Source organism: Neophocaena asiaeorientalis, unplaced genomic scaffold, assembly GCF_003031525.2.
Source record: "Neophocaena asiaeorientalis asiaeorientalis breed wild unplaced genomic scaffold, Neophocaena_asiaeorientalis_V1.1 scaffold78, whole genome shotgun sequence".
Classification (NCBI taxonomy): Eukaryota; Metazoa; Chordata; class Mammalia; order Artiodactyla; family Phocoenidae; genus Neophocaena; species Neophocaena asiaeorientalis.
Window position 1 is genome coordinate 18,286,477 of NW_020175018.1, and position 16,823 is coordinate 18,303,299.

Below are 16,823 nucleotides of genomic sequence, written 5' to 3' on the forward strand. Positions count from 1 at the left end.
CGCAGCCGGCGCTGGCAGGGGGCTCCCGCCTGGGCACGCAGCCGCCTCCCGAGGACCTCCGGGGCCTCTCCATTGCCCGCCTCGCCCGCCGGGCCCCAGGAGGCGCCGCAGCTGTGGCCTGGGCGTGAGCGGCCGCCACTAACTGCGCCCGGCCTGGGACGGACGCCGGACCGCCCCGTCACGTGCGCCCAAGTCCTCGGCCGGCCCGGGCAGCGCCGTTCCCATGGTTCAAGGTAAGGGCCGAGCGGGCGCGCGGGTCACGGGGCGTGGGGGGCAGAGGACGCAAGCGGGGAAGCCCCGGTTCAGTGACCACCTTGTCTGGAGCGCCCACCGCAGCCTGCCTGGGCTGCCTTGCGCCAGGTCCCTGTCCCAGGCAGCTGCCGGAGCCTGGAAAGCCCGTCCCATCTCCGGCCGCCCTCAAAGTACGCCCCTGTCGAGGAGGCTGTGGACAGAGACCGAAGTGGGCAGTGAGGGCCTGAGGGAAAGGCAGGGGCACCCACTGTGCCGAGGGATGCCTTGTCTCTCTCCCGGCAGGGGAGGAGGGATGTTGGAGAGGGAAAGTTTCCGGGAGGTGCCTGGCCCCCATTCTCTCTGCTGCCAGGGGCTGAGACCTTTCTTTACCAAGATTTGCCTTCTGCAAGACACCATGCTGGGTGCTGGACCTGCGGTATCATCCATGCAATGCACCCAACGCCCACGAGGAGGGGGACATTGGCCCTATTTGACAGATGAGGAAACTGAGGCTCAGGGAAGTTTAGTCACTTGCCCAAGGTCACACAGCCAGTAAGTGGTAGAGCTGGCCTCAGACATGCCAGCCTCTGTCATTGCCACCCGCCTCACACCCAATCTTCGTCTATTTGAAATCTCAGCTTAAGTGGGGGAGGGGAGCGCCAGACTGGCATTTGGGTTTTTCCAGTCGGGGGTGGAAGGACTCTCCAAACACCAAAAATCTAGGAGAGGTGCCCTGTCCACCCCCCAAGCGCCGCCATTTCACCCCACTCCATGTCTTCCACTCCCAAGGCCAGGGACCACGTGGCATGAGCAGTACAGCCCCCCGCAGCTCTGAGGCTAGAATCTTGAGGGTCGAGTTCACTGACCCTTCTCGAAGATAAGGGGGCGTCCCGGAGGCCACGGCCCCGACATGCCCCCTGGCTCAGGAATGCCAGAAGGGACACCTTGCCAGCCTTCCTCCAGCGATCCCCTCCACTCAGGCCAGGCCAGGCTTCTGGGGGGCTTCCAGGAACAATGAGAACTTCCAACCCCCAAAAGTTCGGGCTCGCCGGGAAAGCACATGTGCCCATCTCCCCACCTTCCCCCTTTTCTGGTGGCATTGAGGATGGAGTCTAGGTGACCAGAGCTCTTCTCATCTAAGCAGGTGGGTGCAAGCACCTCCTGTGCTGGGGAAGAGGTTGTTTACGTGCGCTGACCACAAGCTTTCTAACGAAGCTTGCGTGCTGGGAACTTGTGAAAAATCTGTCTTGCTCCTGACACTAGGGCTCAAGGCAGTGTGGGGTTTTCTCCATTCATTCTTTTATTCGGTGGCTTGCTATGCACCTGCAGAGCAGGATGAAAAAGACAGGGTGATACTCCTGCTGAGCCCTGGTCTTCCCCTTGACTGCGTTTCCGGTGGGGCTGACTGGTCCAGATTCACTCGGAAAGCTTGGAAGTGGCTTCCCGAAGGGGTTGGGGTCTGAACAGGATCCACAGGCTCTCCCAGCCTCGGTGCCCCAGGGATGCACAGGAGTCAGGCTGGGGAACTCTGGGGAGCTTTGCTGGCCTCTCTGGAGGGAGCCGATGCTCTGCTCCAGGCTCTGGCACACGGAAGGGTTGCAGCTTCTCCATCTTTGCCTCTCCAGCATGGGGAGGGGAGAGTGCCCATCCCAGAGCCCCCACCCCAGGCTCCAAGGCTTTGAGCCCCAGACGAGCGTTGCTTATGCCAGCACGATGGTCCAACATGAATAAGGGCGGTTGGGGGAAAGGTAGGCACGGCTGCTGGAGCCAAGACTTAGCTGCCCAGTTCTGTCCACCTTTCTGCGTGACCTTGGACAAGTCACTCCCCCTCTCTAGACCTCAGTTTCCATCTGTGACACGATGGGGTGAATCATGTAACGTGCCCCGTGGGCCACTGCAGCTCTGTTCACCTAAGCCCCGAATGGAGTGGGTAAGGCTGGCACGAGCTGCAGTGTTGGGAGAGTTTGCAGGGGTTTTGCAATCTCAGGGCTGACGTGAGCCCAAGCCCCCAATCCCACCAGCCCCACTTCCCACTCCAGGGAGGACCCCAGCCTTGCATGTTTGGGGGCTGGTTGTACATTGCTGACCCCCGTTGCCGGTTCTGGGTGGGCTGCACAGCCCCGGGACCCGCTCCTGCAGAGCGGCTCTGGGCTCCTGCCACGTGGGCCTGCGCTGTGAAGTGATGGCAGCGGGATCCGCGAGGAATAATTACAGCACTCAGGAGGGGCGAGGGGGTAGGCGGAGCCGCGGGAGAGATTTATTACGGCTCAGTAACCGGGCAGGAGGCAAGGCAGAGTGGCAGCTGGCCCTAGTCCTGTCCTCCACGCGGCTCCCAGCCCCGCCACCCTCTCCTGTGCATGAGTAAAAAGGCAATTTGCGTGGCAGAGAGACAGGGTTCCGGGCTACCCTGGGCAGATCACTCAGCCTCCTCATGTGCAAAAAAGGGGGTGCTTCTGCCTTCCCCACTGGCACAAACTGAGAGCCCTGGCTGGCGGCATTGGCACCCGGAGTCTGTTCTGGGGTCTGCGCCACCGAGGCCACGGCGGCTGGGCTTCTCAGCCTGGCTCTGCTGCTTTCCTCGGCACTGGCTTTCCTGGCGGTGTGTCGGTCCCTCTTATTTGCTCCAGAGGGGATCTGACAAGCCCAGAATCTTCGGCGTTTGCCAGCTGCTCTCCTTCCACTACTGAGCAGAGAGGCTCCTGGGTACGGAGTGCGCGCTCGTTTCTCTTTGCAAAGCTCTTTGTTCCCTTTGGAATCAGGCCCCCTCCCTGAACAGACTCAAGCTGGTGAACCCTCCCCCAGGCCTTGGCCCTGCCCCCTTGCTGGTGTCTTCCCGGGGATGGAGGGTGCTGCAAGGGGAAACTCTCAGGTGCGTGGGCCAGCTTGTCCTGGGTGGAGGGTGAGCTAGAGCCCTGAACTCAGACGGAGGCTTGGGTTCCAAGCCCAGCGCTGCTGCTTCCTGGCCACGGGACCCTGGGCCTCTGGCTCTTGGGCTGTGAAGTGGAGACTGTGGCCCCTTCTTCCCTGGGGGCCTTGGAGGATTAAATAAACAATCCTGGTGAGAGCCCTGGGACCTTGGAAGTGGGGAGCAGGTGGGGGTCAGATCAGGCAAGGCTTGTAAGCCCAGCTCTGTGGGTGGGCTTTCTCCGAGGTCCCCAGGAACCACAGGCAGCGAGAGCCTGGGAGGACCTCGGCCAGATATGGCCTTTAGAGAATGCTCCCCAGAGTGCAACGTGGAGGGTACCTTGGAGGAGGTGAGGCTGGAAGCAGGGAGGATTGCGGGGAGACCGCTGCATCCAGACGGAAGGGAAACAAGGGAGGCCTGGACCAGGAGAGTGAGAAGGGGGCAGATGTCAGGCTCAGCTTTCCCAGGTTGCAGGGGTGGGAGAGGGCTGGACCGGCTGGGAGTCCCAGGTGTAGGCTGATCAGGGACCTGGGCAGGGACCCCAGAACAAGTCAGGCTCCCGGAGCTGCAGCCTGGCCTGCCACATCCCCTGACTGCTGAGGACAGGTTGGCAGTGCGGCCGAGTGGATAAGAGCACAGCCTTTGGGGCTGACCGGAGCTGTGTTTGTGTCCAAGCTGTGTGTCCTTAGTGAAGTTACTTAGTCTCTGTGGACCCCAGGTTCTTCATTAATAAAATGATAATAACATCCAACAACAATAAAATAAACAACAATATTACATCCAATGGCAATAAAATGACTGACATCCGCCTCATAGGATGTTCCAGCCGATCGGGCAGGGGAGCCCATGCAGCGATGAGCCCCAGCAAAAACCTCTCTTCTAGGCCAGGTCTACCCCAGGGCAGCCCCCACTGGTGCTCACTTCCTGGCTTGGCCACAGGCTGGCCTGGGGGCTGCCCCTGACAAGCAGGCAGACCCTACCCTGGGACCACTCTGGCTCCCCGACCGCCACCTGCATCTTGATTCTTCCCGATCAGGTCCACGGCTTATGCACGCCACGGCAGTGGCAAAGGTGGCCCCTCGGGGCACTCCCAGGCCGGTCCTGTCTGGCAGCTGGGCCTGGAAAATAGTCTTCTCTGTATTCTTATTATCTTTATGGTTGTTTGCCGTATTGAGTTGCATGTACCGTACAAGCATAAATGTGGAGCGGCGGTCCTCCCCAGACCAGCAGCCTCGACACCCCTGGGAGCTTGCTGGGGACGCAGATATTCTCAGGCCCCCTCCAGACCTGCTTGAAAAGCTCCCTGGGTGATTCTCCAGCTCCGTGAAGTTCGAATCACACTGTTCTAGAACACATACCCTACACCGAAACAGAAAAAGGGCTCTACCCGCAGAAAGCTGTCGTAGGTGACTGTCTCCTCTATGCTACTCAAATTATTAATGAACATATATTCATTTTAAGCTACATTAAAGGGTTTTCAAATAAAATAAATGCCTATCTGCTGTAAAAGAAAAACCAAGACACCCAGCTTTGTTTGTCACAAAGTAACAGCTGCAGCCCGCACGCCTGTGTTAGCTGTCAGTCATTTGCTGTGGCCACACTGGGCATCACCAAGGGCTCTTCTGCCTGTCTTCCTCCCTTGTCCTTTTAAAATCAGCCGATCTGGAGCATCTTTCCATACCAGCGCCCCATTCTCTCATTTATTTACCTGGACCCGTAAACAGGTATGTAGGTCATCCGGGTTTTCTGCGTTGTCTAGTTTTCACAGATTTGTTCAGTGACGTGATCCCTACAGGGAAGGATCTCATGGCCGGGGATGGGGGGTGGGGCGGGGGGGACACGCAGTCGTGAACAGAACGAGATGGCAAGGGAAGGGCAGTTCTCGGTGGATTGTAACCTGGGTGCGAGGCGGCAGGTGTCCCAGATTCAGAGGGAGGGACCCCGTGGGCAGGAGCAGTCAGGGAAGGCTTCCTGGAGGTGGAATTTGAGCTGAGCCTCGAGGGACGCATGTGGAGTGGGGAGGAGCAGGCGTGGTGGGGAGATGGGGCGTTTCTGCCGTCACGGGGACGCAGGGGCACCGTCTGTTGACTTTGGCTGGTGACCCACTGAAGATGCCCCGGCTTTCCCCATCTCTCTCCTGCCCGTGAGAACCAGCTGGGCTACTTCCTGGTGGTCTCACTGGCCCTGAGCACTCAGATCTGTTCTGTGATTGAAGTCCGTTTCCCGGGCTCGTGGCCCCCTCTGTCATCCTCTGGTCTCTCTGCCAGGCTTAAAAAGGCTCACCTCCGCCCCCTGTGCTGAGGGGATTTTGCTGCAGTCAAAGGAAGGACCCACTGCAGAGCCCCCGCCCCCGCCCCGGGGCCCAGCAGCGCCAGACGGGTTTGCAGCTGCTGCCAACGCGTCCCCTAGTGTTAGCTGGTATTATTTTGCCAAGCGTGATAGGAGGCAGGAAAGCCCGGGGCTGCAGCGGGGACCACGGGAAATGTGTCTGGCCCAGCAGAAGAAGGAGGCAGCCAGGGAAGCGTCATTAGTTTATCCGGAACACTGTCGAGGGCCTCACCTTGCAGTCTGAAGAGCCATGTTTTACATCCTGTCTTCCGAATTCTTCCGCTTGGCCTTGGCAAATGACCCTCACTCCGTACGTACATTCGGGGACTCTCTCCTAAGACAAAATAAAAATGTTCCCTTTTCCAGGTCAAGGCGAGCACGCGACCCATCACCCCAGCCTTTCTTTGCAGGGGGCCCTCCCGCCCCACCGGCCACTGCTCCCGGAGCCCAGCAGAGCCGCTGGCTTAGAGAAGGCCGCACACTTAGAGCGAGAAACCACGTGTCTTTTCCTGCCAGGGTATCCCCTCGAGACACTGCAAAACCAGTCACGGCTTTGAGAGGGCCGATCCCAAGATGTGATGATCCAATTCTGGTTTGAAGGAGGACAGTGAAAAAAAGTCTTATATTTCACCAGAAAAGAGTAGCAGCCTCTCTTTTTGTCGACTTGTGAGCTTCTGGTATCTACCTGTGTCTAGGGTTTGTTTGGTTAAAACACTCATCGTGCAGAAGGCTTCTGGCTCAGTGCGAACCCATTTCCAAAATTAAAAATAGAGTCAACTTTAATTGTACCTTCATGGACCTTCCCACACGAGCATTCCGTCTAAACAGATTTCTATTTCCAAAAAATAGTTTGCTTTACAACATGGTATCTTGAATGATCACGTTTGTGGTGGTTTTTGTCACCACTGGGCTGTGTTTTGTTTTTTGCCATCTGCCCTTTTTTTCCTGGGATCATCCGCATCTGTACAATGAGACGTGAGGATGAGGGGAGGGGAGGGCGAGGAGGAGGGCGTAGGGGGAGGTGGACGGGGCGGCCAGCAGGGCTGATCTAGCGGGATGCGCGGAACAGGCACAAGGGTTAGGACCCCGCAGCTCAGCCCAGCCCCCGGCAAGGGCTCCTCCCAGCTGGTGACCTTGGGCGCGCGTGATCAAACCTCTCTGTGTCCTAGTCTCCCGGTCCTTACAAACGGGGATGGTTGTACCCCTCTCGTCGTGAGGATTCATCATCACCCAGCTAAGACCCCACACACCCAGAGGAGCATGACAAATGCAACCTGGTGCTAGATTCTGGGGTCTCTGGGCCTGGTGGCTGGAGGCTGTGGAGTGGTCGTCGCGCTGGAACTCGGGTTTTCTGTTGTCATGGGCGGCTGAGGACCCTGCTCAAAAGGCATCCCCACTGAGGCTAGATCCCAGACCCCTGGTATGGTCCAGGGGGCCCTGCAGGGAATAGACGCTGCCAGCCCCCACCCCCAGCCTCATCACTCGCCTCTCTCCCCTGCCCTGCTTACTTCCAATTCTGGAACACTCGAGACCCTTCATCCCTGGGGGTCCTCCCACCTCCTCACCTCCCGGCCTGAAAGATCCCTCCTGGCTAGTACGGGTCTGCCCTTCAGGGAAGCATCCCTGACCTCACACCACCTCGCGAGGAGATCAGGCCCAGGGCACGCTCTCAGCCCATCCACACCCAGCTCTGTGGCTCGTTCCCACCGGCCACCCTCCGTACACGGCCTGGGAGCCCGTCGAGAATGGTACCTGTCGGTCTGGCTCCTCAGTGGCTCGGGACCGGCACCGGGTAGGGGCACTTGTAGATTTTTGTTGGACGGCTGGATATTTCTGTGCCGTTCTGAGGGCCAGCCTCATCTGCTGGGGGGCCGGTGGCCTCTGCCCGGCTCTCCCTGGCCTGAGACCCCCCGCGTTTCGAGCTAGAAACGGCATCCATATTCCCATCCGGGTCTCCCTCCCAAACAATCAAAACCTGTTCAGGAAAGGAGGGGCTCAGAGTGTCCCAGAGATGGGAAATCAGCCAACGGGGCAGGAGCGTGGCCAGTGCCCGGGGGTCCGGGCATCAGCAGGGTCTGTTCTATGCAGTGCCCACCATCCTCTGTTCCATGCAGTGTGGGAATGTCATCCTCAGATGAAGTGTTGGTCGGTGGTTCTGGACCTGGCGGCCCCCCTTGGTCGGACCTGGGCTCCTGGCCAGGCCCCAGGGGTTAACGCCGCCACTCTTCATTGACAGCGACTCCCGGTTTTGAAAAAATCATTTAATCTGCAAGACGGGCCCTTTCAACAACACGCCTACACTCACTTAAAAATGGCTGAGCCCAATTTTTTTTTAAAGGAAAATAGATGTAAACAGATTGCTCCGGGCACGGGCTTTGCTGGAGCCTGGGCCACGGAAGACTTCCCAGGGCAGCTAAGTTGCCTCCAGAAGCTTGGAAGGGAGTCTCTGAGTCAGCTGCAATGGCCAAGGCTGGGAAGAGGGCTCGTAGCAAGTCTGCAGCCTTGGTGCCTGCAGACCCAGCAGGCAGAGCTCCGTAAACCGTCAGACGAATGAAGAGGTGAGTGAGTGGGTGAGGGGCGAGGGGCGGGCCAAGGGCTGACCGCCGCCCTTTGAGGCCTCTGCCCCCAGAATGAAGGTGCACAGGCGGGTAGGCTTGTCCTTGGGACAGAACCTGGGGCGACTCCAGGGAGGAGCGGAAAGCTTGGAAGTTGGCCGGGAGTCAGAGATGGTACCGCCCTCCTCCCTCCCGAGGGAGAGTTGGAGATCCCACTGATCGGGTTGACCATCTTGGGTGAATTGTGATTTCAAGAAGAAAAAAAGTTCCCTTATTGTTCACCCAGCGGGTGATTAGGCCAGGTAACGTCCAAAGTCCCTTCTGAATGGAAGAGAAAAAATTCAGGGGATTCAGATTCTAAGCATCCGTTGCTCGGATGTTCTGATTTTCTAGGACTCCGGGACATGGGTGCTTAGATTCTGGGAGTCCCTGATTCCACCACCTTAGATCGACCTCTCCCCAACCCGCTCCACGGGTTCCCTGGCTGTCCGCCCACCCTTTCACCCCTGCCCCCCACCTTCCTCCAGCCCCACCCCTGCTGTAGGCCCTCCCTAAAGCCGCAGGGCAGAAGCTGGGCCTGATTTAAATGAGCCGCGCTGATCTCACACAAGGGTAGGGTCAGGCGGGTCCCCGGTGGGTGCCAGGTCCCCGGAACTTAAAGGGTGTGTCCAGAGAGGGCGGTGGTAGCACACCCCTCCACCACTGCTGGGCGGTCCAGTCATTGTCTTTGGAACAACCAGGCGGCCTGATTCACCTTTGCCCCTGTTCCTCTGCTGTTCATTCATACACATACATGCACCCACAGATACATACACACACACACATACATATGTACACATATACAAACACATACACATATACCACCGCCCCCTGCCACACACACAGCCCTGGGGGGAGGCGGCACTGCCTGGACTCAGCAGGAAGAGCTGGCCCTGGCCCCTCCCTCCGCTCTGGGCTGTCTCCAGGGGCGGGAATTCAGGGCCGCCCAGGGTGTGCTGAGTGGTGACACAGAAAGGCGTCCTGGGAGTTTACAAGTTAACCAGCAGCCCAGGCCTCCATTTCACTGACTGTAGTTGCCGGGGTGAGCCAGCCCCTGGTCTCCTGTGCCCCCATGTGGATAAGGGGACAATGCCGTCTTCCCAACGCACAGGGCTGCTTGCGCTCGGGAGATGCTGTACCTGAAAACTCGGCTTGAGACCCAGGTGTTATTCTAATTAGCCGCTGAAATCAGTGCCGGGCGAGAGTGGGGAGAGGCAGTGACGTTCTCACTCGCTCCCTGCTTGCCTCCTTCCCTCCAGTCCAGCAGCCAGGCACCTGGTTCCTGGGCAGAAATCGGGCAGGTGCCCTAATACACTGGGTTAAGTGGAGCCCCACCTGCTCACCTCAGTGCACGCAGCTTGCGGCGGTAGCCATGGAAACTTCTGTAACCTTGTGAACAGCTAAAATGTATATACTTTTTGCTTGGTTGTTTTTAAAAGCATCATACAGATTTCCTTTGTACTTTTACACTCCTGTAGGGATAAGTGAGGGGAATGCAAAGCACAAGGTTGTCGTGCAAAACATGCCTCACACCCACTCCCCCTGTGCCCGCTTGGCAGGGCCTGGGTCCAAGCAATTGGGGTCCTCAGTAGGGAGAGCCCCTGCAGGGCCACTGCCCCCTCCACATGGGCCTCCCCCAAGACAAGCCAGACTCCACCCAGTCCCCCATGAGCAGAGAACTTCCCACATGGCTCCCCAACCCACTGCTCAGGTAGGGCCACTGGGGACCCAAACCCAGTGAGAAAATAAGACTCCTCCAGTAATAGGTCCAGATAGCGTACATGCCCCGGCCAGGAGCTGAGCCATGGGCCCTGCCCTCCGGGGCATCATAGTCAAGAAGGGGAAACAATACTGATACTGTCTTTGATTCCATCTTAATTTCAGAAAGATATTTTGCTGGATAGAACGTTCTAGTTTGATGTGCCTTCTTTCAGTCTCCTGGCTTTCATCGTTTCCAGTGCAAAGTCGGCCGCCCTTCTTGTCTTTGTTCCTCTACATGTGGCACGTGACTTTTTCTCTAAGATTGTGTCTTTAGCGCTGGTGTTAAGGAATTTGATTATAACGTTCCTCGGTGTCGTCTGCTTCGCGCTTCTTGTGTTTGTGTTTCATTGACTGTTTGGATCTGTAGGCCCATAGGTTTTCACTCAATCTGGATTCATCCAGTACTTCTTCTACTCACTTTTCTGCATCCCCCTTCCTTTGGGGGTCCCAGTTACACATATATGAGGTCACTTGGAAGTTTCCCACATCTTACGGAAGCTCTGCTTACTTACTTATGTTTTGTCTTTTATCTCTGTGTGTTCATTTTGGACAGTTTCTATTGCTGTCTTTAAGTTCGCCTATCTTTTCTTCTGCAATATCTAATTTGATGTTAACCCCATCCAGTGTATTTTTCATCTCAGCCATCGTAGCTTTTTTATCTCAAGAAATTTGGTTTTGTTCCTTTTCACATCTTCTCTGTTTCTACTTCATGTGTCCAGTTTCTTCTCTAGTGTTTCAACATGTGGGCGACAGTTATAGTAACCGTTTTCATTAATGTTCTTGTCTCCTAATTCTATCACCTGCCATTTCCGGGTTAGTTTCAGTTGATTTTTCTCTCGATTGTGGATTGTATTCGTTTGCATCTTTGCGTGCCAAGTAATTTCTTACTGGATGCCAGATGTTGTGAATTTTACCTTGTTGGGTGCTAGACCCCTATATATATATTTGTGAACTTTGTTCTGGGGTGTGGTTGTTACTTGGAAACAGTTTGTTTCAGCCCCAGCTCTTATGCTTTGGGAGGCAAGACCAGAGCACATTTAGCCAAAGCCCTTCTGAGTTCTCTACCCAATGCTCCAGGAATTATGAAGTTTTCCTCTCTGATAGGAGCAGGAACTATTCCCGGATCTGTGTGAGCTTCCAGTATTGTTCCCTAGAACCCTTTCAAATGTTTTTTTCTCTTAAAAAAAAAAAGTTCTTTCTCTGAGAGTTTCACAGCACGTGTGCTGATCAGTACTCAGCTGACTACTCAAGGGGACCCTCTACAGAGATTTGTACTTCTCTCTGTGCAGCTCCTCGTGCACAGGACCCTGCCCTGTGCACTCTGGCCACTCAGCGTCCTTGGACTCTCAGCTCTCTCTCCTCAACTCAGGGGGTACCGGCAGGCCCTGCCTGGGTTCCCCTGCTCTGCAGCCTGGAGACTCTCACCAGGTGGGGAGCCTGGAGGCTCTCACCAGGTGGGGAGCCTGGAGGCTCTCACCAGGTGGGGAGCCTGGAGGCTCTCACCAGGTGGGGAGCCTGGAGACCATCACCAGGTGGGGAGCCTGGAGGCTCTCACCAGGTGGGGAGCCTGGAGGCTCTCACCAGGTGGGGAGCCTGGAGACCATCACCAGGTGGGGAGCCTGGAGGCTCTCACCAGGTGGGGAGCCTGGAGGCTCTCACCAGGTGGGGAGCCTGGAGGCTCTCACCAGGTGGGGAGCCTGGAGACCGTCAACAGGTGGGGAGCCTGGAGACCATCACCAGGTGGGGAGCCTGGAGACCGTCACCAGGTGGGGAGCCTGGACAGTCCTGTGCTCTCCTTATTCCTTGCCCATCTCTTGAGGATGGTCCTTCATCATCTGATGTCAGTGCCTTGGAAGCTATTATTTCGTAGCTTTTTGTCCTGGATGCTTAGTTGTTTCAGGCTGTGGGATAAATCTGGGCCCTGCTCCTCCACCTTGACCAGGACTCTGATTAGCTAATGCTGCTCTCGTGATGTGGGCGAGTGCTCCCAATTATGAGCGGAGTCCCAGCGTCACCCCCATTTTGTCACTGAGAAAACCGGGACACAGAGGAGTTAAGTGACTTGGCCAGGGTGATGCAGAGCCTGGAGACCAGCCCCGTGTTACACGGCGCTGCCTCTCACACAGCTGCCCAGGCCGGAAGCTTCAGGGTCCCCAGGACTCCTCCCAGTCACCCCCTCCCCTCCCCTTCTCTCCAGCCCCACCCTCTCCTGTCACCTGTTGCCTTAAATACTGTCCTTGTCAGCACCCTTCCATGCCTTCCCCCTGGCTTCATTTATTCATTCAGCTGACAGTTACCAAGTACCTACTATGAGCCACCGTTCTGGGCGCCAGGATACAGCAAGGAGCAAAACAGATGGAGCCCCTGTCCTCGGCGACTCAAGTTCCTGGAAGGATGAGCCTTACCGGGTGAAGGGCAGCCATGGTAGGGAGGGGGTTATTTCGGATAGATGGTCAGAGAAGGTCTCTGAGGAGGAGACATTTGAACAGAGACCTGCATGGAACGAGGACAAGAGCCCATGAGACAAGTGCATCCCAGGCAGAGAGAACAGGCAGTGCAAAGGCCCTGAGGCTGCAGTGGGCCTGGTGTGAGCAGGGGAGAGAGGCAGGAAACGTGGTCCAAGAAGGGCTGGGCGGGGCTTGTGGGGCTTGTGCGTGCAGCAATGCCATGATGTCGTGTTTTATTTTAAGCGACACAGGCCCACGGGGATGTTTGAGAAGAGGATGGAGAGAGCTCTAGCCTGAAGCCTCCGTGTGGAGAGCAGGCGGCCGGGGGTGGGAGTGGGGGTGGGGACTCAGGCAGCAGCCCAGGCTTGAGGGGAGGGGCCTGGAAAAGGAGGAGGCATGGGAAGCAGGCAGACTCCCCGTGGAGTTGGAGGATCTGCTGACAGATCGGGTGTGAAGTGAGAACAACGGAGGGGGCCCCGGGGGACTAGGGGGTTTGGGGTCCCAGCAGCTGGAAGGGTGTAAACGCCATTCCCTGGGGCGGCGGCGCTGCAGGAGGCGCATCGGGACCTGGGTTTCCTGTACACCAGTGTTCCCTGCGCTGCGCCTGCAGGGACCGAGGCCGGCCGGCAGTCACGGAGCAGGGCCAGGGCGGGGCCGGGGCTACCAATCTGGATGTTGTCCAGAGGTGTGGAGAGCTGGGGAAGGTCACCTTGGGAGCGGTTGTGTACCGGAGAGGGAGTGTGAGGCCTGGACCCCTGGGCCCTGGACACTTAGAGGTCAGGAGACCGGGAGGAGGCCGCACAGGAAACCGGGAAGGAAGGACCTGTCCGGCAGCTTCAGCATCAGCTACGGGCTCTGGCGCTCTGCCCCCGAAGCGTGCCCTGCGGACCGGCAGCGCCAGCACCACCCAGCGCTTGCTAAAACGTGTTCTGGGGCCTCCCTGGTGGCACAGGGGTTGAGGGTCCGCCTGCCGATGCAGGGGACGCGGGTTCGTGCCCCGGTCCGGGAAGATCCCACGTGCCGCGGAGCGGCTGGGCCCGTGAGCCATGGCCGCTGCGCCTGCGCGTCCGGAGCCTGTGCTCCGCAATGGGAGAGGCCGCAACAGTGAGAGGCCCGCGTACCGCAAAAAAAAACACAAAAACGTGTTCCGTCTCAGCAACCCCACACCACTGGTCAGAGCTGCTTCACCAGCTTCCCGGGCGATTGGATGCTCATCCAAACATGAGGACGGCCGATGTAGGAGTCGTTTCAGGGAGGAAGGGCCCCCGAGCTGCAGCAGGCGCGCCACGTGAGGACCAGGGCTCCGTGAAGGCTGAGCCAGGTGCAGACGGAACGTGCTGCGCAGCCAGGTCCCTGCTGACCTCCCCCCGCGCCCCGTCCTCGTGCTTCCTCCTCCTCGTGCGCTCTGGCTCCTGAGTCCACCTCACGCTGCCTGCCCCCAGGCCTCTGCATGTGCCGTTTCCTCTGTCGATGCTCTTTCCTGTCATTCCCTTCTCATCCTTCAGGTCCCGGCACCGGGGTCACTCTCTAGGAGCCGTCTCTCCCAGCTGCCCACCCCCCGCCAACGAGCACCCGGAATGCTCCCTCCATACGCCCCATCTGTGTCCCCCAACAAGACTGAAAACTCCACAAAGGCAGGGACCCAGAACAGAGTCCAGGTTGCAGCAGGAGCTCAGTGAATTTTTGCGTTGAATTGTTGATAAATTATAAATGCCAGGTGCCTAGTTTGGACAGCGAGTGCTATTAAATCCCAAAGAAGGAGTCGTATCCAGGGGCTGGGGGTCAGGAAAGGTTTTCTCAAGGAGCGTGCAGACTGATGGCTGGGGATTTCATAAGCAGAGGTGGAAGGGAGTTCAGGGTCCCGTGGAATGGCACCAGCAAAGGCCCAGAGGCAAGACAATGTAAAGTTTGTGGTCTTAAGGTCCCGGGAACAAACACCTGAGCCAGACCCGTTTAAGGGAGCATTGCAGGGATAGCCGACCAGCCTGGAAAGGCAAATCAGGGACAAGTGCAGCAGGCCCGGAACACCAGATGTTTGGGGCCTGGACCAGGAGAGTCACGCTCAGAGCTTCGTTCCAGAGGGATGCTGGCTGCACTGCTGGGGTGCTCTGCAGGGAGAGCCGTGGCCCGAACGTGCTGACCTGAAGGGAGACAAAGCTCAGCACAGTCTATGTGGAACGGGCGCATTTTGTTTAAAAAAAAAAAAAAAATCAAAATACAGAGGCGAGGAGGTCAGCGGGGGCTCCGTTGAGGCTACCAGCGTCTCCAGACCAGGCTCTGGGCAGGGGTGTGCATCCAGGCTGCCCGGAAGTCCCGCGGAGGAGGCAGGGGCCCTGGCCCCGTTCATTGCTGTGCCCACCACGCGGCACACCCCGCCCTCCATAAATGCTTGTGGAAAAGAGGGAGGAGGGGAAGGAGGTTGGGAGACTGGCATTAACATCCTGCTCTAAAGATGAGGACTCTGATGCCCATGGCCACCCTGGCACGAGGGAGGAGAGCCTGGATTCACACCCAAGTCTTTCTGACTCGCAGATAGACCAGGGCTGGGAGAGAGAGCCAGCACCGCCAGGCATGAGCCCGGGCTGCATCGGAGCCAAGCCTCTGGGTGGCAGGAATCCCTCAGGGGCTGCAGTGAAGGTTCTGCAAGAGAACGTATATAACAAACCACGGCTGCTCAGATGAGATGGTTGAGGGTGGCCCGAGCCAGGGGATGGCAGAGGGCATGACTGAAGTGGCCAATTCTGGGCTCCAGAGCTCGCCAGGAAAGTCCCCGGCAGGATTGGCGGGAAGTTGGCTGCAACATCCTGTCTGGACTGCTGAGCGGGGCGAGCCAGAGATGGGGGCGTCTGCCCCCTGCGAGCTGCGCTGCGGCAAGGTGCATCCCGCTGTTGCCTCCACTGCCACCGGGTACAACCGCACGGGGCTCTGAGGACTCGTGCAGGCTATGGGGTGAACCCCGAGTCAGGTCCCTCAGCCCCTGTGAGGATTCTCGGGGCAGATCCGCCTGCCAGCACTGCATCCATAGATGTCTGTGTTCCCAACTCAGCCTGAGCTGTATGTCGGAGACACCTGGACCCCCGAGGGTCTCACGCCCTTAGCCTGGGGTGGGCTGGGGGGCAGGGTTGGGGGGCGATCCTGATGGGCTGCCTGAGGCTAAGGCACAGCTCGCTGGGCCACTCCCAGAGTTTCTGACTCGGTGGGTCTGGGCGGGACCGGACTCTGCATTTCATCAAGTCCCTGGGTGTCACTGGGGATGCTCTGAGCAAAGAAGTCATAGGCCTGGAGCAGCTCAGGCCAGTGATTGTGGGCGAGGCTGCAGGGCGAAGAGAGAGGCCAAGAGTGGGCAGAGGCAGGTCCTGAGGCCGGAGAGGGAGGTATTTATGCTCTAATAGGGAAATCACGCCCCACACACCCGGCACTGCTAACTGCTCCCTAGCGCTGAAGTCTGCGCTGACCGTGACCTCTGTCCTGAACTGCACTCACCGTCACGTGCCTCTGTTCCCCGGAGCGCAGGGCTGCTGCCGAGTCTCCCCACCCGCTCCAGGTCCTAGAGTGGGACTGGCTGTTGGTGATTGACTGGGTGCTCGTCCAATCGCTGTGAGATGCCAGAGGCAGCCGGCATTGCTGAAAAAGCCTCCTGACCCCCAGCCTGGCCCCAGGTTCTGCCTGTCACCGACCTTGCAGGTGACGGTATCTCCTTGAGCCTCAGTTTCCCCATCTGTATAATGGGGTTAATAACTCCGACTCCTAGGGCGATGGTGAGGCTTAAAGGGAGTGATGTGCACGTTCTCTGCAGAGCACCGCCAGTGCAGGCACAGATGGTAAACCCACTGGGGTTTTCCCCATGTCACACTGCAGGCATGGAGCGGGGACAGATTGGGTTGGGGTCCCCTGGGCTCACAGGCTCAGCATCCCTCCTCCCCTCACCCTCCTTGCATGAGCCCTTCACAGCCAACTTGACCTTCTTCCTGTAAATTCTTCAATGGCGCCAATGGCCCCCTCCCCCTCCCCCAGTGCTTAGCCCCCAGGGGCTCTGCTTTGGCCAGTGACTCGATCCACAGGCGTATATAGAGCTCCTGCTGTTTACCAGGGTCTGTGCAGCAAGGTGAGGCTGGCTCCCACTGCACCGCGGGGACTAGCAGGAAAGCGGCTGAGGATGAAACCGCAAGGGATGGAGAGGACAGCCCGGTGCACAGAGGAGAGAGCAGGCTTCCTGCAGAAGGGGAGGCCTGAGCACAGCCGTTAGGATCAGAAGGCATCGGCCACCTGGAAGGAAGTGGGCATAGTCCCAGGGGCACCCCAAGCCAAGGGACCGTGGGGCAAGCACAGGCCTGAGGCCAGCGTGCACCTCCGCAACGCAGTCCCATCCTCAAGCAGAGGTGGGGCATCTGGGCTGGTCCTGGTGGGCGTGGGCTTTATTCAGGGCCAACTGGGAGCCACTGCTGGTCCAGACTTGCTTTGGGGGGCCCATCCTTTGGGACAGTAGTTCTCCAAGCGTGGTCCCTGGTCCAGCAGCCTCAGCATCCCCTGGGAACTGTCGAGATGAGCATTTTCACC

General features: G+C 58.3%; 1 protein-coding gene across 1 annotated transcript in view; it reads left to right on the forward strand.

The window, feature by feature from the left end:
- The first annotated feature begins 149 nt into the window (after positions 1-149).
- FAM163B (family with sequence similarity 163 member B) overlaps positions 150-16,823 on the forward strand; it is a 29,939-nt gene continuing 13,265 nt past the window's right edge. The window contains exon 1 of the mRNA XM_024762357.1: positions 150-233. The gene's annotated coding sequence lies outside the window, so the exon portion shown is untranslated. The remainder of the gene's footprint in view (positions 234-16,823) is intronic.